The sequence below is a fragment of the Heloderma suspectum genome, chromosome 7 (assembly GCF_057233095.1).
Source record: "Heloderma suspectum isolate Gila_16-S chromosome 7, 16-S_ref, whole genome shotgun sequence".
Classification (NCBI taxonomy): Eukaryota; Metazoa; Chordata; class Lepidosauria; order Squamata; family Helodermatidae; genus Heloderma; species Heloderma suspectum.
In genome coordinates this window covers 92,975,660-92,997,513 of record NC_139464.1, presented here as the reverse complement: position 1 = coordinate 92,997,513, position 21,854 = coordinate 92,975,660, and the positions used below count along the sequence as shown (strand labels likewise).

Here is a 21,854-nt window from a genome sequence, read left to right as displayed (position 1 = left end):
AAAGCAAAGGGGTATGTTGACCACATCCACCATTTGGATTGTACCATCAAACAGATGATTTTCCTATTGTCCCATGAGGACTATTAGTGAATGGGTGGCTTGTAGAAATTAAATCTGCTCAGCTGAGAACTATGCAGGTATCCAAGTACCAGAAAAATGCCACACAAATGCTTTGTCCAGGCCTTGATTGTGCTAACAAGGACTCACTCTGTGATGATACAACTGGGACAACAAGATAAAAATGAATATAGAAAGGAGCACATGTATAATTGCTGTTAATGTTTCTGGCGTCCTCCTGATTCCACAGTATCAAAAGTGAGAGAGATGAGGCAAAGATAACTACTCATGTATCTGCCTGGAAATGATTTATTTTCAACTCTTATTGTGAAGACCCAGAGAATCCCACCTTTCTGTTCTTTTTTTAAAGGGGGTGAAGTATATTTCTAGGACGTTGTTCTTAACGTAAGATTGAAAGAATGTGGGCAGTGTTTAGTTAAATCTCAGAAGTAACAAATAGCTGAGAAGGGGAAAGGAAACGGAATAGGATTTCCACTGGTCAGGTGACAACAACTTCAACTGACTCTTCCTGTAATCAGCATAATTATGCAAATTAAGCAGGCCTGTAGATATGCTTACTCTGCATAATTTATTTGGATCACAGAATTCCGCTTTTGATAGCACAGTATGTAGACCTGTCTTCACTTTAGAAAAAAGAAAAGACATCCCTGTCTTATAATGGGCACTCTAAATACATACTGAGGGCCCTTCAAGGGAAAGAAAATAACTCTACCTTCTTGATCTTTAATTTTTATGCTCCAAAATATGAATTCTTATTGCTTAGTTTACACAAGAAGTTATAACACAATGCTAGAAAAGGAGTTCAGAATTCACGTGTAGATAGATGTACATGTAGCTCTCCCCCCACAGCCAGCAATAAAAGGAATGCATACATGGTTTTAAAAAGAAAATGATAATAAAGAAAACATGGTAATCACTCCAGTAGTATTTTTAGATGTTTAAAGGTGCAATCCTATGCACGTTTAGACCGAAAAAAGTCCTACAACTCCCAGCATTCCCCAACCAGCACATAGCTGACTTTTTCAGTTTAAACGTACATAGGATTGCACCTTGGCCCTTAGACATTGGCTGAGAGGCCGTAGGATACTGTGGATTTTCATCTCCAAGGTGACAGATAGAGCTACAACTTCAGAGGTGAAAATCCTGGCTCGGATCCCCGCCCCCCTGTGTTGCTGCAGAAAGCTCTGCTGCAGCTCCTGTGTCATGACCTCGGATGAGGATGGGGAGAGGAAAAAGGGAGTGGGCTGGTGGGCAGGGAGAGGAGAGGAGAGGAGGCCAGGATCCACTGTTCCCTGGGGACTTTCTAGCAGTGTAAAAAAAAAAGCAGGACACAGTGGAAAAAAGCAGGACACAGAGGTGAAAATCACCTCGGTTGTTCCTCCCACCCTGTTGGCGGCAGTCCAGTAAGGCACAGGAACCACGGAAGCCTCTGAAATTGGAGGCTTCCATCTAGCAGGCGGCAACCCACAGTGTTGCGCCTGAAACTGGACCTGTTCTTATGATATTAGTAAAACCCAAAGGACGCCTGAGAACTGTCTTCCAAATGACTGCACGAAGGACTTGATTTTTTTTATAAGCTATAGTCCACATATGCACAAATATACACAAAACATCTACGTAATTTCTCCTTAAAATGTTATATTTGTCTACCATTCTGAACCAAAAGGCTCCCAGTCTGCTATCAGTTTTTTAAAAAGGAGCATCCACTGACAAATGCAGAAATCCGATCAAGTTTTGCAACAGGGGGAAGTACTTACGTGCGCTGGTTCTTCTTTCACTTCACTTATTTCCCACAGATACGTTCTCCCTTTTTTTTTACCTAAAAAAGGGAAAATGAATAGGGTTTTTTTTATAGTGCATTGTATATTATAAACATATTTCATTTCCTACCTCCTGCCAACCCCAGTTTGCAGAACAGAAATAAAGGGTGTCATGATGCAACAGAATCCTTAATGTGAAACTAATCAACAGGGCCTTGCTTTAGGAAGCTATTTTCTTTTAAACAGCTAACTAGGGAGGAACTATACCTTAGCACAGCCTTCTCCATCCTGGTGCCTTGCAGATGTGTTGGACTACAACATCTATCATTCCCAGCCAGCATGGTCATGCTGGCCGGAAATGAGGAGTGTTGCAGTCCAACACATCTGCAAGGCACCAGGATGCAGAAGTCTGCCTTAGTAGAAGGTCCCAGGTTCAATCCCAGGCATTTCTCAGGTAGCAGAACAGAGAAAGGCCTCTGCCTTGGAAAGCTTCTGCCAGTCCAACTAGACACACCTGGGCTAGATGGACCAACAGTCTTACTCAATTTAAAAACAACTTCACTGTTGCTTGTGGTTTGCTTTCACCACTGGCCTAGATAAGAAGTCACACCAAGTTTCAGCTTGGGAGAAGGGAGAAAGAACTAGCTGCAGAAACTCAAAACACATTTATATCACAGACATTGCACCTGATGATCTTTCATATAGATTGAAGTGCCCTCAGATCAAGGTGGTGAATAATAATACTGGTGTAGAATAGAGAAATAATCACAATACACTTGTCAAACCTGGACATTTGGTAATCAAAATGGTAATCGAAAATATTATAGAACTTTGGATGTGATCTTTTGGCACATGGGAACTTTTGCAACTGACCATGGAAAAGACATTCCACAACTGACAAGCAACAACTGAGAATGCCTTTCTACCTCTTCCTATAATAAATCCTTAGCTCATGAATGATATTTAAGAAATACCACTTGGCGTAGCCTTGGATATTGTTACAGACCTAGCCAGGAGGTATATATACGCCTGTGCCTTTCTCCCCAATCCAAATTTTATAGGTGGGAAACCAACATTTTGCAAAAGTGTAATCTGAGTCCAAAATTAGGTTCCAGAGTACCCCAGCGTAAGTCTTCCATGCCTCTTTCTCCCCACTCATGTGGACCCCTCAGTGGCAATGGGGAGTGATTGTGGTAGGTGCCAATAATTGGCTTTCCACCAGGTAGGCCCTTCACTAAATGCTGCCATCATTTCCCATGTTCTTGGCATCTATGGAAAGTGCTGTTCATGCTTGTGACAGCGCTCATAGACGTTGGGAGGCCTATTGCAATGCCTGACATCAGCCTTTTCTGCCTCTACAGTAATTCAAGGAAAATGGAGCAAAGAGAAGGCTTGAGTTGAGCATTGTAGTGGGAGACAGATTCAATTAGGATCAGGCCAGGACTCCAGATAGATCTGAGTCTGATTCTAAGTAGATTAGGGGGTGGGGTGGAGATAAGTAATTCAGTATTCAACATAAACACCCCATCACTACTATTTTTTTTTTTTTAAATAATGGAATATATACAGTAATGAATATAAGAGGAGCAGGCAGTCTCATAAATGTTTAGGTACCAAATAACTACCAAGGTAAGTGAGAGCATCAGTGGTTGAATTCTTTCAAGATTGTTTATTTAACAACACTGGACGGAAACCATGAATGACCAAGGTTTAGCACTCAGGGTACTTACTTAAATTCAGATGCCTGACAACTTAATTACAAGGCAGCTTACATTTGAATCTGAAGGACCTGTGACAAATCATGAGAGATTTACAACAATACCATAATATTCTTGATTAAGACTTTTTAAAAATCAACTGCAGATACATTGTGTTATGGACAACAAACAGAAGAACAGTGCTAATGGCACACTGGGATTGCTTTGTAATTTTTTCATTTTATTTTGCAAAGGTATTCAGAAGTATGCAGTGCTACAATGACATGTTAGTGGAATTTGCTGCTGGAGGATGGCATATCCTCACTCCCCTGTGGCAGAACAGGCTTTACCTTGTGTGTTATACAACTACATTATGCCACACTTTGGAGTTACAGATGCAGCTGTGAAGATAAAGCTTGGTTTTATCCCCTTCCAGGCTTTTATCTTTTCTCCTGTATTCACACACACACACACACACACACTTGACTTATGTTGCTTTGTATGAGCTGGATAACTTCAGGCCAGCTTTCCCCAACCTGGTGCATTCCTGACCATTAGCCAGACTGGCTGACACTGATAGAAGTTGAAGTTGAAAACACTGGAGGGCACCAGGCTGGGAAAGTTTGCTTTAGACTATTGCACTATGAGGCATCTGGATTCACTATTTATTTCTATAAGGCTTACAATAATGGGTATATGAGATTGTGATGTTTGAGTCATAACATAACTACCATTGAAACCACAACTATATACCCAACACCCGTTTTCCTTCCTAAAATGTCATTTATACCATCCCAGCTGGTAGTCTGTGTAACAATATTCTTTAACACTTGTGGGGGTAGATTTTTTGTTTGGTTTTCAGTATTTTTCATCAAGCATCCAGAAGAATGGTGGATGCTTATTTGTGTTTGCAGTAATTGTTCAAGGAACATTCACAGTAGTGCTAGTACAAGATTATCTTCTGGCTCTAAGCATTCAAATTGCAGCATGCATCTTGGGACACAGCGACTCAGCACAAGCTGGAAGATTACCTTACAAAACATGAGCTTCAGCCAAGTGGATTATCTGACCTCTGACACATCCAAATAGCCGCAAGTCAGTGTTTCACACAACACTGCCATATTCTTTACACCATGGACTCCTTGAAGGCAATGGATGAACAACACAGATGGCACAGCAATCAAGATCATTTAAATATATAAGCAGTCCAGCAAGTCTAAAGACCTTTGGTAACTGGAAGATTTCCTCTTGACTAATGACTTGGAACTTATTTTTCCTTTGGAAATCTACTGTCCCACCACACAATATTGCCAAGAATATTTTATTCCAGCAGGAAGAAAATTAAGTTGATGCATAGACATAGACAGATGGCTTCTCCAACAGATATTTCCACAACATCAATACTAATAATCAATTTCAAAGTTGAATAGGATGCTGCTTTTAGAAGGTGTTTTGTTTTTTTAAGAAAAAGAAAAAGGATATTGAAGTATTTTCAACAGTAAAAGGACATTCTGGAAGAAAGGATGAAGTAGCTGGAACCCTGCAAAATGAAATCAACTTGCCTTGGAATCGATTTACACTTTTAAGCACCTGTTGTGTTTTGCTCCCTATACAGGTCAAGGGTGAAGGTATACATGTGTCTCCAAATCATGTGGACCCATGCCAGGGAGGCACATCCAATTGCAGCTCTCCAGAACATCTTCACTGAATCTTCCTAGGTATTTGTAAAGGTACATCTCCCTTCCAAAATGTCTCTGTGTATATGTTTATACTGATGGAAAAACATAATTGTTATATTAACTGTGAATTGGCCTTCAAAGAGAAAACAATTATTTTTAGGAGCTGGAGTGGTTAATTAAAATGTAGAGATGACGATGTGCAGTTTTTGATAGATTTTCTGCTGTTGGAAAAGGTTCATAACTCTGTGGGTACAAGAAATATAAATATGTAACAAATTGTGCTGCTTAATAGAGGCAGCGGGGAGAAGGTAAGTGACAAAACCTAATCATGGTATAGCTAAGTGCCTGTGATCCTTGCACAGTGTCAGTGGCTTGGAAGCCACAGCATTCCATCAGAATATTTTCTGACCTACTGGGTAATTCTAAAGGTGAAAGCAAAGTCCCTTTATTCAACTCTTCATAATCTGTTGCTCCTGTGACTTCCAGTGAGGCTTACATTATTATTACAGATCAGTCTCAGATGACTACATTCAGTTTGCTTTCAATTTGAGAAAAGACATGTAAAGAACCAACTATGTGAAACTTGCTATCATTCCCCTTAATTTAAACACACTCACATACACACTCCTGTAGCACCTGAAGAGAAACTGATAGTGGATAAAATTATGTTGTATGAATGTGAACACAAAAGAAAACTCTTATGGAACTCTCGAGCTGCCTTAGCTAACCTTGTTCCTCCAGATGGGCTGAACTGCAACTCCCACTATGGCCATGCTGCCTGGGAATGATGGGAGCTGCAATCCAACACATCTGGTAGGCACCAGGTTGGGGAAGGCTGCCTTACAGTCATACAGACTGCAGGTTTCATTGCTAATTCATCAGCTCATGTAAAGACATGATATGGTGTGACTGTGATTTCTGACAAATCCCAGGGAAAGTCGGTGCAAGATTAATTGGGAGTCAGCCTAAGGTGCTTTCAGAGTGCATGTGCTAGAATAGCCTTTCCCAACCTGGTGCCTTCCAGATGTTTGGACCATGACTCCCAGCATTCCTGACCATTGGCCATGCTGGTTAGGGCTGATGTGAGTTGAAGTCCAAAACATCTGTGGGGTACTAGGCTGGGGAAGGCTGTGCTAGAACCTGTAAGAATATTTTTTTCTGTCCTCTAATGAGAAGAGGACCTTTCTGCCCAACATACCACACACAAGAAGGTTTTGCCATGTAGACTACCACACATCCTGGCTTAATTTATTGGTCTGTTAACACATATCAAGCCAGAGTGGCCCAGTTCTGATGTAAAGGGTGCAGTATAGTTAAAAAAAAACCAAGCCAGGATCTATGTGCCAAAGCCAGTACACAAATGGAAAGGAGGGGCAAGGGGGAAGCATGCAGCCCTTATGCTTGTTCACAGCTTCATAAACTATATGGAGCTTCTAACAATAGTCTGAAGAGGGCAAACATTACTGAGCTAGTACCACTGACCTGGGGGTATCTTTTTTGAGCATATTACTCTAGACCGGGCTTGGGGAATGTGTGGCCCTCCAGATGTTGTTGGTCTATAACTCCCATCAGCCCTAGGTAGCATAGCCAATGATGAGGGACTTGCAATCCAACAACATCTGGAGGGCCACATGTTCCCCACCCTTGCTCTTGACAATGCGCTTACTCTCTAGGGTTGGGGTTGTGTTTTGCAGAAATGTGTTTATGATTGTGTGTGTGTTTGTGAGACAGTGATTTGGGATGACCCAATGATCCACATATGACCCAATGATCCTCTTTTGTACAAGACAGGAAAAACAGCAGAAGCTCTATTGTCTTGTCTAACTACTATAAAAAGCACTCCATAATTGTTTTACCTATACCCTATTTGCAGCCCTTAAAAATAAAGTGGAAAAAGAAGAGATGTATAGGAGTAATTAAAGGCGCCACTAAAAGCTGTGGTTGCCAAATAACTTGGTGGAGGATCATAAGGAACTGACACTGTCTTAAATCGAAATGTAGACAAGTTTACCTTAAGTGTTTCAAAAGTGATAGAAATACTTGATGAAGGCACTTAAGAGATCACAGACAAACATCAGTAGGAATCTCTTTTTCTGTACTGGCCGTGTTCAGACTTACAAGCCTAAAAAAAAGACTTACTCTTTTTTTATATATAAAATATTTTCCAGTTGCTACATTTTTAAAAATATAAAACTACAGACATTAACTACTTCATTCTACTATTTCAGGAGCAGAATATGTACCTCTCACTATTACTTTCAGATTATATGTAGAGTTTGAGAGCTTTCTACCTGAAAATACACCAATATTTTCTCTCTTACATTTGCGTTCATCTTTTTCTACATGAAGATATCACAGACATGGTATTAGCTCAGGATCCCCTCCCTTATCTCAAATATCAATCTGATGGAGCTGGGATTTGAAATAGAATCCCATTTCTAATAGGTGAAACTAGATCCTTACAATTCCAGCTTCACTGGAGGCTGAACAATAAATGATTTTAAAATACTGAGCAGAGCTGGAGGATACTGTTTTATGGAGTATTTTATACGACGTCTCCATCTCCCAAAGCATTTTATTGCTAAAGTGCACAGAGTGCCTTAGAAACTACATTTGTCAATTTTTGAAATTTGCAACCCATGCTCGATACCACCATGCAGCTAACTCCTCTTTGCTCAGTGAGGCTAGTGATGGTTTTTCACAGGCAAATCACCTCCATGTGATCCCTACCTATTCTCAAGCACTGGGTCTGCCCTAGGGGGCTTGGGATTTTAGTTTCTTTGAACAGCAGCTCCTCCACCCCCAGCTGATATATTGAAAACTACTTCTGAAACATTTCTGGGAGGTTGCTGTTTGATAAGAATAAGGGATAGTTCTCAAAAGCAGCTGCGAGCAAAACCTGAAGGATGAAAAGACTAGAGAAAAAATAAATAAACATTTGTGCTTTTTTTTTTTAGGTAACTAAAGGAGAAAATTACACATAATAAAACAGGTTAGCTATTTGCTATGTCCGTGCTGAACACTATGCTGTGCTAATAAGCTATTCTGGCACTGCTTTCAGCAGCAAAGAAAAAACAAAAATCTATGACAACCTATATAATGGGAAAAATAAAGAGAATTAAAATGAGCATTAACTTAAAATCGGTTCACTCAGTCAGAGTTGTTTTTAGTATATTATGCAAATGTTAATAGTTAACAGTATAATACAACACAAGAAAAAGGAAGGTTAAGTGGGGATGAGGGAAGCACATACTTCAGTGACAAAGTATCAAGTGGACATTTAGAGGTTTAAACTCTGGCTAGTATCCAGTGATGTCGTCTTGCTGACACTATTGATGTTGCACCAGGATAAACCACTGCTTGCACAACATAACTAGTGCAATGGAAAAAAGCAGCCATTTGCCACTAAATTCTGAATTTTGTCAAATTTTGAGTTGGCTATGCTTGCGCAACATCAATAATGCTAGTGGGAGTACACCATTGGATCTGTCCCCTGTCTGCCTTTCCCCCCACCAGTATTAGCTGGTGGCTAGATTACACTGACATTTCCACCTAGTTTAATCAGGCATTCCTTTTTGCTATATCAGGAAAGGTACACAATTTTTGGTGAAATGATGACTCTTCATTATGAAATAAGTCAGCCCATTTCTCCATTTCTGCCATGAAAACAGAGTCACTCTATAAAGTATATTACTCCAGTTTTGGAGAATTGCATGTTTTTCTGCTAGCGGCAATTGCACTGCAGGCTGCTATTACTGCTGTCTCACAGTTTGCTCATTCGAGAATCTCACGATCACTTCCCTATGGATAAATATACAAGCCAGTCCATTCCCATGATCCTTCCTACCACCAAATCAATTCCTGAATCAGACTCCCTGAATCAAAGGATAGGCACGTATGTTTGATAGTCCCCCGTATGCATTATTATCCCTTTTTAATCCCATAACACAGAGCTCATGCAAGATTATCGTAGATCTCATAGGGAAACCTGCATTGCCTCTTGATCGCACTGCATACTGTAGCATAACTTTCAACACATGCTGTAATTTCTGTATCTAGCCTTTCAGTCTATTTATTCAATATAATTTAGTTGAGTACTACTCAGCTCTGAAATCAGGGTACCAAAAGATTTATGCTTTTAAGAGGCCATTTTCTGATTAGGACATTATTTGTGAAAATTTGGCACTGTCAAACACAGGGCCTCCAATTGCACTATCATATATTATCAAGGGAAAGATCTGTCCATTTCTTCAACCATCTTCCTGTGTTAGGCAATCCAGGATAGCAATAAGTAGCAAAGAAGGGAGGGAAGTGACATTTAAAGATGGGGGGAGGGGGGCACTGGATTTAAAGCAAAGAACACAGCGAAAAGGAGACAAAGTACAAATAATGGGCAAAATGACAGTCAGTGACAGCCAAATAAAGAACCACCTCAGTGATGGGGAAAAGTGGATGATGTAGACAGCTGTGATGATGTATTTCACTTTTTGTTGAAGATAGAAGTTGATTTGAATTAAATACAAAAGTTTTGCAATTTGCAGCAGATTGCGTGAGCCTGGGGAGTCTGAAGCCCATATTAACCAAATTATGCCATCCTAATCTGTGCAAGTTATTTTCCAGCAAGTGAAATTGTTCAAAGGAGAAGCTTTGAGTAGAGGATAGGGTGGAGTGGGAGAAGAGAAACCAACAAGATCCCTGGAGGTGGGGTGCGGTGGGGTGGAGAAGAGTTCTCTCTCCTCTCTCCAGAAGGGCTGAGAACAATCTACTAACCCAATAGGTTTTAATACCCCTTTCTGTTATTTCCCTTGTGTGTAAGCTCTACATGTGAGGATGGGGAATGGGGATGAGCACACTAGCTCTGCTCCCCTCTCCCTGGTTGCTTTTCTCATCACCCTCTCTATACATGGAGGGTGACTGTATCTGTAGATTTTTTACAGTATCTGTAGATGCTCTCCTCAAGATTTTTGAGCTTATAAGGGAAAGTTTATAAATTCTTAATAGAACAAAACCAACATGATTTGATGGGAACATTGTAAAGTTATGAGGCAATATATGTAATTATCAATTGACTAGAATAATATTGTGAATTATAATGGAAATACGTATTCAATATTACGTTGTACTACTACTATTACTAACAACCACCACCACCACTGCAACAACCACAACAACCACCTGCTCTGGAGGGTCCCCTATGGAGTAGATTTGGGAGGGTTGCACAGGGGAGAAGAAACTGACATGCAGTTCCACTGGTGGACAGACATGATTAGATTTCACACTTAGTTTTCTTTCTGAAAACCAAAGACAGTCAGTCTCAGTCTCTCTCTCTCTCTCTCTCTCTCTCTCACGCACACACACGCACACACACACTTCCATTAAATCTACTGATTTTTGCCATACGGTGCTTTTTTTCCCAGCCATTGCTGGGACAAAGTACTGGGATTAAAAAAGAAAGTTTCATGATACAGGGAAGCAGAATTAAGTGCTCTTCTTTTGTAATCACACATATGGCTGTGTTTGGGAGACATTTTACTATCCCAAGATGCATCTTAATATGGCTTAGGGTAATAAAATCCCCTTTCCCCCATTATGTCAGTTTCTTCATTTCTGTTTATGATGGCTATTATGATATAGAGTGTCAAATTTTACCATTTTTATAGAAATAGTCAAGCAGAAAGAAAAGAAAGCTAATGTATTGAGGGAAAACTCTCACAAACAAACAAACAAACAAACTCCCCTATCATGTGAAAGCTAAGCAATCATGTTTTTTTTCTGCTCCATTTATATTAACAACTTCTCATGACAGGAAAACAGTACTTTGGTTCAGTTTCCTTTCCAAAAGAACTGGAATGAAGGACGAGCTGCTTTCTGAAAGGAAAGGGTTAAAACACTAGGGACAGTGTCAAATTCTCGTAACTAATTTACTCTTCCTGTAGGCATGGAGGAAATCCACAGTGGCCACAGACATTCCTTACTCCTTTCAATGCTGCTCTTTGTGAAATGAATGTTAATGGCCAACCAAAGTGATCCAAACCACAAACAATAAAAACAGTTTAAAAAGTGGCTCCACTGAAACACCATGAAATCTTCTTTACCGGTTTTAGTATTTCTTACTTGACTTCCCATTTTCTACTTTTCGCTCATAAGTCATTTTTTGTACAATCAGAATGTGCTTCTCCACATAATGTTTATCAGTGGACAGGGAACACATTATTCATCAGTTTAAGACATAAGAAAATCAGCTGGAATGGCATTCCTCACAATGTACAGAGTCTGCAGTTATTGTACTGAAGACTCAGGAGAAGAACTCTCTCTGTACTCTTGCACAAGACTGTAACACCCCAAACCCACACAATAAAATCTGATCCATTGTTTTACGTGTGTGTGTGCGTGCGCATATGAGAGAGAGAGAGAGAGAGAAGGGATGCACAAACCTAAAGCTGAAATGCGATACATGCTTTAAAAAATATACCTAACTTCCTAAGTTGAGAAGTGTGTGCATATGCACACACTTTCTATCTAAACCTGTATCTGTTGCATTTAAGCAGTTGAGGGAACAGAAGGTGAGCTATATTGTTCCAAACTTTAGATGGGAGATCTCATAATTGGATGTTCCTCCATACAAATAACTCTTTCCATATAGAAAACCACATCACAAGGACAAGAGTTCTCAACCTAGTGTCCTCCCTAATGCAGGGAGGGTTAGGGGGGTTATATTGGGGAGCATCCCATTATGTGAGCTCTCACCTGAAGTCTGAAATAGCACCTCATCTGATCTTTGTGAGAATCAGGGAAAAGAGAAGCCTGAAAGATGCCTGGTTTCTATCCATCTCAGTACCTAGCCAAGGATCACTTTCTAAAACTAGCCGAACATGTGTTCAGCCACTGTAGCACAGCTCTGTTTACTATGCAAGTTAACACTGTTGGAAGCACCATCAACCCTGAAACCTATGAGCCAAAACAGACATTTCTATAAGACAGCAATCCTACGGTTCCTGGATGAGCTTCGCAGGGGCCATAGGTTGGTCCAGAAAATCCCTTCCAAGTTCAGAGATAGCACTCCAACCTCAGAAGAGGGAGTCAGAGATCCTACCTCTCCTTCCCCACCCCCTTGCAGCTGACGTGGAGAGAACTGCCCTGGCTGCTTCTCCGAAGTTGGAAAATTGACCTTGGAGAGGGGGAAAAGGAGGTGTTCTAGTGGGCAGGGGACTAGAGAGGCCAAGAATTTATCCTGAGCTTCCTCCAGCCTTGTGTCCCCCCCCCCCGGTACGAAGTGCCCTTGCTAGATGGGGTCAAAAAACTCAAAGGTTGGAGGGTGGGGAGGCAAGATCACTTCTGCCGCTCCTGCCACCCTGCCAGCTTCAGCCTGGCAGAGCATAGGAATCTCAGAAGCTTCTGAATGAGGGCTTCCGAACAGTGAGTCCATAGGATTGTGTCCTAAATCTGTGTCTAGAAGCGATGGCTCTCTTTTTAAAACAACTCTAGAGTGGACGCAGGAACCCTGAAGCAGATCTTAAAAGTCCTCCACCCCGCATATACACTATGATCCCAATCTGGATTGGGGCCCCTGCACCTATTGTAGACTAAAGATGAGGAAAAAAGAGACACAGTTGCTAGACAGATTTAAAGTCATGTCTGTTTTGGTCCTATGACAGATCATAGTCCAGCACTTTGTATCTTGCCCACCAGTAGAATGGGAAAACAAAATCATTTGCTGGATCCTTAAATAAGATTTTCAGCAAGCTTTAACTAGATAATGGTTAACATATAAAGCAATTCATCTTAGCTGCTCTGGGGCCAGAAAGGTTTCCAGCTTCAAGACTAGCAGTGCCAAAACAATTTCAGTTAACAACACCAGTTTGGGTATTTCACACATTTACCGTTGTGTCTCGTTATCCATACATTAACACTGCTTTTGCACATTTGGTATGTTTTATAAATGTACTTCCACTTGCAACAAAGAGAAGGCTGGAGACTGCATGAGAAGGTAATACCACCCAAAAGCCACATTAAAGCCAAAACAGACATTTCAAATACGTAACTGCTAGCTCCATATTTCTTTCACTTTCACTCTAGAGGAGATGCAGGGGCCCTGATTTGGACTGAGACCCTAACGTGGGGGTTGCAAGCACCACGTCATTACTGACCCCTAGAGGGACGCCGCTTGCACTGGCGTTTTCATGGCAGACTATAGCGGGGTGGTTTGCCCTTGCCTTCCCCAGTCGTGACTACCTTTCCCCCAACAAGCTGGGTAGTCATTTTACTGACCTCGGAAGGATGGAAGGCTGAGTCGACCTGAGCCGGCTACCTGGGACCCAGCTTCCACTGGGATCGAACTCAGGTCATGGGGAGAGTTTCAGTTGCAATACTGCTGCCTACCACTCTGCGCCACACGAGGCTTTAACTGTCCCTTTCCCCACTATGCGCCTGATCCAGATTGGAGGCCTGCACCTGCAATTTCTATGGCAAAATAAAGCAAATGGATCACTATTTTGCCATAGAAATGGTATGCATAGCGGAGGGCAATCTAGATCTTTAAAGTAAGCAGCTATATTTTTAAAGTAATGTCTGTTTTGGCCCATAGTGTCTGGATATTAGGCTTGTTTGTGTATGGCCTAGATGGGAAGAGAAGCTCTAGGTCTGTTAGTTATCTATTCTACTTTTCAAAATTGTGACTATCGGAGATCTCAAGGGAACATTTTGTGCAAAGACAGGCATGATAAAGGACAAAGAAGGCAGGGACCTAACAGAAGCAGATGAGATTAAGAAGAGGTAGAAAGAATACACAGAAGAACTATACAGGAAAGATCTGAATGTCCCTGATAGCCATGATAGTGTGGTCACTGAACTTGAGCCGGACATCCTAGAGAGTGAAATCAAGAGGGCCTTAGGAAGCATTACTAACAACAAAGCTAGCGGAGATGACAGTATTCCAGCTGAGCTATTTAAAATCCTAAAAGATGATGCTGTTAAAGTGCTGCACTCAACATGCCAAAAAATTTGGAACACTCAACAGTGGCCACAAGACTGGAAAAGGTCAGTTTACATTCCAATTCCAAAGAAGGGCAATGCCAAAGAGTGCTCAAACTACCGCACAATTGCACTCATTTCACATGCCAGCAAGGTGATGCTCAAAATCCTACAAGCTAGGCTTCAGCAGTATGCGAACCAAGAACTACCGGAAGTACAAGCGGGGTTTCGAAGAGGCAAAGGAACTAGAGATCAAATTGCCAACTGGATCATGGAGAAAGCAAGAGAATTCCAGAAAAATGTCTATTGCTGCTTCATTGACTATGCTAAAGCCTTTGACTGTGTGGATCACAACAAACTGTGGCAAATTCTGAAAGAGATGGGAGTACCAGACCACCTTACCTGTCTCCTGAGAAACCTGTACGAGGGTCAAGAAGCAACAGCAAGAACCAGACATGGAACAACTGATTGGTTCCAAATTGGGAAAGGAGTACGACAAGGCTGCATATTGTCACCCTGCTTATTTAATTTATATGCAGACAGTACATCATGAGAAACTCAGGGTTGGATGAATCACAGGTCAGAATTAAGTTTGCCGGGAGAATTATCAACAACCTCAGATATGCAGACGATACCACCCTAATGGCAGAAAGCGAAGAGGATCTAAAGAGCCTCTTGTTGAGGGTGAAAGAGGAGAGTGCAAAAGCTGGTTTGAAACTCAACATTAAAAAAAACTAAGATCATGGCATCTGGCCCCATCACTTCCTGGCATACGGAAGGGGAAGAAATGGAAGCAGTGACAGATTTTACTTTCTTGGGTTCCAAGATCACCGCAGACGGTGACTGTAGCCATGACATTAAAAGATGCTTGCTCCTTGGGAGGAAAGCTATGGCAAACCTAGACAGCATAGTAAGAAGCAGAGACATCACCTTGCTGACAAAGATTCGTATAATCAAAGCTATGGTTTTCCCAGCAGTAATGTATGGCTGTGAGAGCTGGACTATAAGGAAGGCTGAGCGCCGAAGAATTGATGCCTTCAAACTGTGGTGCTGGAGAAGACTCTTACGAATCCCCTGGACTGCAAGGAGGTCAAATCAGTCAATCCTAAAGGAAATCAACCCTGAGTGCTCATTGGAAGGACAGATAATGAAGCTTAAGCTCCAATATTTTGGCCACCTAATGCGAAGAGAAAAGTCACTGGAAAAGACCCTGATGCTGGGAAAGATTGAAGGCAAAAGGAGAAGGGGACGGCAGAGGATGAGATGGCTAGATAGCATCACTGATGCAATGAATATGAATTTGAGCACACTTCGGGAAAGAGCGGAGGACAGGAAGGACGGGGTCACGAAGAGTCGGACACGACTTAACAGCTGAACAACGACAATTAATAGATTCAGTCTATAGCATACTTTCTGATCTTTCTCAATCCACTATATCTTTTAATGAAGCAATCTTAAAAGGAAGCACAAGAAGATCAAAGAAGGAACACCAGGAACTTTGGGGAATTCAAAGCAATACATTAAAACTGACAGTCCATATATCTGCACACATCCCAAAGCCTGCTTTAGTTATTTCCATCTCATTCTTTTAAGTACAGCCATAGACTTGCAAGTGTCAGTTACTTTCCTGATATAAGAACATACCTTAAGGGAGCAATCCTATGGCCCCTAGACTGAGTCCGGGTGGGGGTGGGGATAGGATAATTCAGATTCCTGGATCCAAGGTCAGAGGTAGTGCTCCAACTGAGGATACCGAAATCTGTGCTCCCCATCCTTCCTCTTCTCCCTCCCAGCTGGGATGGAGAGAACCACACTGGCTGCCTCTCTGAGGCAGCAAAGGCAACCATGGAGAGGGGGTAAAGGGGGGGGGACATGCTGGTGGGCCAGGATGAGAAGGGACTGGGGAAGTTGAGATATGACATATCCCGAGACCTCCCGTGCTTCCTTCCCTCCTTCTCCGATGCACTCCAGCTAGATGGGAAAAAAGCACAGGATATAGCTCTGCACAGGATGCCTGTAAGCCTTTGAGTTTGAAGGCTTACAGGCTTCACCACAGAATTGCACCTAAAGGCGACTTTATATGAAGGCTGCTTGGAACTACCTCTGAGTGCTGGCCATGACACAGGACAATTGATGCTTATTAGTTCACTATGCAGATCATCCCTTGCTGTTTTTCCCGGTGGCTTCCTTTAAATCAGGGATAGGCAACTTGTGTCCCTCCAGATGTTGTTGGACTCCAGATGTTGCTGTTCCATAATCATTCACCACTGGCTATGCTGGCGAGGGTTGATTGGAGTTACAGTCCAACAACATCTGGAGGGTTACAAAATGCCCACACCTGCTGTAGATGAGCCAGCAACTTGCAAGAACCGCACAATGTACTGATATTTTAAGAATTAAAGATAAGCACTGCATAGGACCATAATCGACAAAAAGTCATCACTACCACTCATTTCCTTTTTGGTTCGTTTTCAAACTCTGGAATTTGCAATCAGGAGGAGGTAGATAGCACCTCTCAAGTGATGGGCATTTGGACAGGTGCTGTCAGTTGCTGATCCTATAAGCTTTATGCGGTTGTCCCTAAAAATGAGCATCAGGAATCAGCCCTTTGAACTGACAAAGAGATTTAAATTTCCGTGGTTAATTAAAATTAGGAAAGATTTCACAGGAAAGCTTCTTTTCTGTCTCTTTACCCTATTATTTACCATCATCTTTAATCTCTAGGGCAGGGGTTGGCAATGCAGTGCCCGTGGGTACCCCAGCACCCTCCAAGATCCCCAGGTGCACCTGCCAGATCTCCTGGGCCCCTGCAACCTTTCCTTCCTTCCTTTCTCTTTGATGCTGCTACACACATCATTCCTTTCCTCCCCTCACTGCCATGCATTCCCTCCACCATCCTCAGGTCCTTCATTCCATGTTGCCTGTGCAGCCACGGCAGCCTTTCCTCCTTCTTCTGCTGCTGGCACTGGGAGACACTATAATGGTGTGTTTAAATTGATTATTTCTGGAATAGAACCAAGTACTCCTGAAGCAGCTCTTTGCAAATCTAAGCACTTGGAAATTTCAAAGAGTTTCACTGCTAACTTTAAAAGGTACCTAGTATGAACATTAAGATCTAGGAAGTTGGTTTGCATCTGGATTTTAAAAACAACACAAACAAACCAGCAACCCCAGTCTACTGATTGCCAACTTAATAAGTGGAGCACATTACAAATTCTGAGAAAAAACTCTTACCTATATTAGAAGATAAAAGAAAACCACTAGTTATTGTTACACTCCATTCCCTTGTCTATGCACCACAGAAAACACTGTAACTGATAGGATGGTGAATGAAGCAGTGATTCTAGGACATATTTGGGCAGGCATTTGCAAACTTTCCAACCTGGCAACTACAGTCTAATTAGCACAGAAGGTCAGTTACTTGACATCATTTCTGAAGGCAGAATTGTGCTTTAAGAAGCTTAGATGAAATATGCAAGACTAATGAAAGACACCCTATCAGATTTCTTTTATTAAAAATTTTGCGTGCCGTCACATCATGGCCTGTTCTGGCATGAAGAAGAACACAGGAGTTTATCAGATCTTAATTCCCTTTACTAGGCCAAGAGGGCTAATCTGAACATGCCCCTACACTGGCGTGGAGGAGGAACTGGAATTTTCCAAGTGAGTAGCACCTACTACTGCTTACTTCACTGTAAGGCCAAAACTAGAAATACTTAGTATGCATTTCATAAAATGTTTTTGTTTCGCACCTCTTACTCTACCTGTGTTGTCACTCCTTCAACCCAGCAGACCAAAGTCAAGACCAGACCTAGCAGGGAGAAGATAGTCATAAAAACAATAAAAGTGCATGCAGTGCACACTGGGACCATAGCATCATAGAGTGGAGTTGCAGGCCACCTTGTCCAATCCTCTGCTCAATGCAGGAAACACAGAGCTGGAACACTGTTAACAGACAGCTATCCAGCCTCCAGCAAAGGAGAGCCCACCACCCATCTAGGTAACTGGTTCCATTGTCAAACTGTTATTGAGTTTAAGAAGTTTCTCCTAAAGTTCAGCCAAAATCTACCTTCTTGTAACTAAAGAACATTAAATCTAGTCCTGCCTTTTTGGTTAGCAGAAACTGAGTCTTTGCCCTCTTCTATGTTAAATATTCCCCTTCATGGATCACTGCCTTGTTGTGGCGAAGGGGCTTGCGTAACTCAGTGAAGCCATAAGCTATGCCGTGCAGGGCCACCCAAGACGGACAGGTCATGGCAGAGAGTTCTGACAAAATGTGGTCCACTGGAGAAGGAAATGGCAACCCACTCCAGTATTCTTGCCAAGAAAACCCCATGGAACGTATCACAAGGCTAAAAGAGATGACGCCGGAAGATGAGCCCCTCAGGTTGGAAGGTGTCCAATATGCTACTGGGGAAGAGCAGAGGGTATTTCCAAGTAGCGCCAGAAAGAGTGAAGCGGCTGGGCCAAACCCGAAAGGACACTCAGCTGTGGATGTGTCCGGTGGTGAAAAGAAAATCCGATGCTGTAAAGAACAATATTGTTTAGGAACCTGGAATGTCAGATCAATGAATCAAGGTAAGCTGGAGGTGGTCAAACATGAGATGGCAAGATTGAACATCAACATCTTGGGAATCAGCGAACTCAAATGGACAGGCATGGGCGAATTTAATTCAGGTGACCATCATATCTACTATTGTGGGCAAGAATCCCTTAGAAGAAATGGAGTAGCACTCATAGTCAACAAAAGGGTGGGAAAAGCAGTACTGGGGTACAATCTTAAAAACGATAGAATGATCTCAGTCTGAATCCAAGGCAAACCATTCAACATCACAGTAATTCAAGTCTATGCCCCAACCACTGAGGCCGAAGAAGCTGAGGTTGATCGGTTCTATGAAGACCTACAACACCTTCTAGAACTAACACCAAAAAAAGATGTCCTCTTCATCATAGGGGATTGGAATGCTAAAGTAGGAAGTCAAGAAATCACTGGGATAACAGGCAGGCATGGCCTTGGTGTACAAAATGAAGCAGGACAAAAGCTAATAGAGTTTTGCCAAGAGAACATGCTGATCATAGCAAACACTCTTTTCCAACAGCACAAGAGGCGACTCTACACATGGACATCACCAGATGGTCAATATCGAAATCAGATTGATTATGTCCTTTGCAGCCAAAGATGGAGAAGCTCCATACAGTCAGTAAAAACAAGACCTGGAGCTGACTGTGGCTCAGATCATGAGCTGCTTCTTGCAAAATTTCGGCTTAAATTGAAGAACGTCGGGAAAACCACTAAACCGTTCAGGTATGACCTAAATCATATCCCTGATGAATATACAGTGGAGGTGAGGAATAGATTTCAGGGATTAGACCTGATAGACAGAGTGCCTGAGGAACTATGGACGGAGGTCCGTAACATTGTTCAGGAGGCAGCAACGAAATCCATCCCAAAGAAAAAGAAATGCAAGAAAGCCAAGTGGCTGTCTGATGAGGCTTTACAAGTAGCTCACGAAAGAAGGGAAGCGAAAAGCAAGGGAGAAAGGGGAAGATATACCCAACTGAATGCAGAGTTCCAGAGAATAGCAAGGAGAGACAAGAAGGCCTTCTTCAATGAACAATGCAAAGAAATCGAGGAAAACAACAGAATGGGAAAGACTAGAGATCTCTTCAAGAAAATCGGAGATCTCAAGGGAACGTTTTGTGCAAAGACGGGCATGATAAAGGACAAAGAAGGCAGGGACCTAACAGAAGCAGATGAGATTAAGAAGAGGTGGCAAGAATACACAGAAGAACTATACAGGAAAGATCTGAATGTCCCTGATAGCCATGACAGTGTGGTCACTGAACTTGAGCCGGACATCCTAGAGAGTGAAGTCAAGTGGGCCTTAGGAAGCATTACTAACAACAAAGCTAGCGGAGATGACAGTATTCCAGCCGAGCTATTTAACATCCTAAAAGATGATGCTGTTAAAGTGCTGCATTCAATATGCCAACAAATCTGGAACACTCAACAGTGGCCACAAGACTGGAAAAGGTCAGTTTACATTCCAATTCCAAAGAAGGGCAACGCCAAAGAGTGTTCAAACTACCGCACAATTGCGCTCATTTCACATGCCAGCAAGGTGATGCTCAAAATCCTACAAGCTAGGCTTCAGCAGTATGCGAACCGAGAACTACCGGAAGTACAAGCTGGGTTTAGAAGAGGCAGAGGAACTAGAGATCAAATCGCCAACATTCGCTGCATCATGGAGAAAGCAAGAGAATTCCAGAAAAACGTCTATTTCTGCTTCATTGACTACGCTAAAGCCTTTGATTGTGTGGATCACAACAAACTGTGGCAAATTCTGAAAGAGATGGGAGTACCAGACCACCTTACCTGTCTCCTGAGAAACCTGTACGAGGGTCAAGAAGCAACAGTAAGAACCAGAGATGGAACAACCGATTGGTTCAAAATTGGGAAAGGAGTACGACAAGGCTGCATATTGTCACCCTGCTTATTTAACATATATGCAGAGTACATCATGAGAAATGCCGGGCTGGATGAATCAGAGGTCGGAATTAAGAATGCTGGGAGAATTATCAACAACCTCCGATATGCAGACGACACCACCCTAATGGCAGAAAGTGAAGAGGATCTAAAGAGCCTCTTGTTGAGGGTGAAAGAGGAGAGTGCAAAAGCGGGTTTGAAACTCAACATTAAGAAAACTAAGATCATGGCATCTGGCCACATCACTTCCTGGCATATAGAAGGGGAAGAAATGGAAGCACTGACAGATTTTACTTTCTTGGGCTCCAAGATCACCGCAGACGATGACTGTAGCCCTGAAATTAAAAGACGCTTGCTCCTTGGGAGGAAAGCTATGGCAAACCTAGACAGCACAGTAAGAAGCAGAGACATCACCTTGCCGACAAAGGTCCGTCTAATCAAAGCTATGGTTTTCCCAGTAGTAATGTATGGCTGTGAGAGCTGGACTATAAGGAAGGCTGAGCGCCGAAGAATTGATGCTTTCGAACTGTGGTGCTGGAGAAGACTCTTACGAGTCCCCTGGACTGCAAGGAGGTCAAATCAGTCCATCCTAAAGGAAATCAACCCTGAGTGCTCATTGGAAGGACAGAGAATGAAGCTGAAGCTCCAATATTTTGGCCACCTAATGCGAAGAGAAAACTCCCTGGAAAAGACCCTGATGCTGGGAAAGACTGAAGGCAAAAGGAGAAGGGGACGGCAGAGGATGAGATGGCTAGATAGTATCACGGATGCAATGAATACGAACTTGAGCACGCTCCGGGAGAGAGCGCAGGACAGGAAGGCCTGGCGTGCTATGGTCCATGGGGTCACGAAGAGTCGGACACGACTGAATGACTGAACAACAACAAATGTTAAATATTCACGTATTTAAAAGCCCCCCCCTTCTCTTCAGTAAATGTAACCCAGTTCATTCAACCTTTCCTCATAGGACTTATTTTCCATACTACTGACGACCTTCATTGCCCTCCTCTGAACCTGTTTGAATTTGTCTATATCCTTCTTAATGTGCAGCCCCCATAAGTGGAACCAGTACTCTAGATGAAGTTTGACAAGTACCAACATAAAGTGGCACTATTCCTTCACTGTGGTTGTATTAATGCAGCCTGAAATGGCATTTGCCTTTTCTGCAGCAGTATCAACTGTT

The 21,854-nt window shown here is 42.3% G+C and overlaps 1 protein-coding gene across 2 annotated transcripts in view; it reads right to left on the bottom strand.

Moving 5' to 3' along the window:
• Window positions 1-21,854, bottom strand: part of PLXNB2 (plexin B2) — a 445,494-nt gene that overhangs the window by 193,534 nt on the left and 230,106 nt on the right. The window contains exon 3 of one of the 2 annotated variants that reach the window (XM_084810902.1): window positions 1,836-1,897. The exons of the other annotated variant lie outside the window; for it this stretch is intronic. The gene's annotated coding sequence lies outside the window, so the exon portion shown is untranslated. The remainder of the gene's footprint in view (window positions 1-1,835; window positions 1,898-21,854) is intronic. 2 annotated transcript variants of the gene reach the window in all.